The 494-nt window shown below is 32.0% G+C and overlaps 1 protein-coding gene across 1 annotated transcript in view; it reads right to left on the bottom strand.

Annotated features, from left to right (window-relative positions):
* Positions 1–225: 225 nt before the first annotated feature.
* LOC119593195 (translationally-controlled tumor protein homolog) overlaps positions 226–494 on the bottom strand; it is a 15,632-nt gene continuing 15,363 nt past the window's right edge. Inside the window, exon 4 of the mRNA XM_037942176.1 lies at positions 226–330. The gene's annotated coding sequence lies outside the window, so the exon portion shown is untranslated. The remainder of the gene's footprint in view (positions 331–494) is intronic.

Raw genomic sequence — 494 nt, 5'->3', positions numbered from 1 at the left:
ACTGATATTCATATGGATGATTATGATGCATATATAATCAAGACCTAAGTTTTTTCCACCCCCACTCCCCTACACAGTTAAAAGAAGCAAAATCAATGAAAATTAATTTGAACATTACTCCTTGAAAGAAATTATTCTCACATTTATCTTTTGTATAAAAAAAAATAATTTGCCTAATTCTTTACCAACTGCAAGATTTGGTTTAGGAAGAAATAAAACTGTATATTGGAGAGGATGACTAAATTTATCTGAGTATATTAAAATTAAATTAAAAAGGACCATGAACAATCTGCTTCATGACCCTGGGAGTCCAGATGACGAGGGCTGCATCTGTAAACAGAAATCAATGAAATTAATTTAACTTAGAAGTATAAACTCGGCTTTCATATTTCGGGAAAATGCCTACATTGGGAAAAAAGATGCCCAGGTATGAGGCATTATGCAAGATAGAAGTAACATTAACAGTAACTGGCTAATTCCAATTACAGACCATT

Source organism: Penaeus monodon, chromosome 31 (genome assembly GCF_015228065.2).
Source record: "Penaeus monodon isolate SGIC_2016 chromosome 31, NSTDA_Pmon_1, whole genome shotgun sequence".
Classification (NCBI taxonomy): Eukaryota; Metazoa; Arthropoda; class Malacostraca; order Decapoda; family Penaeidae; genus Penaeus; species Penaeus monodon.
This window is presented reverse-complemented; position numbering and strand designations above follow the sequence as displayed.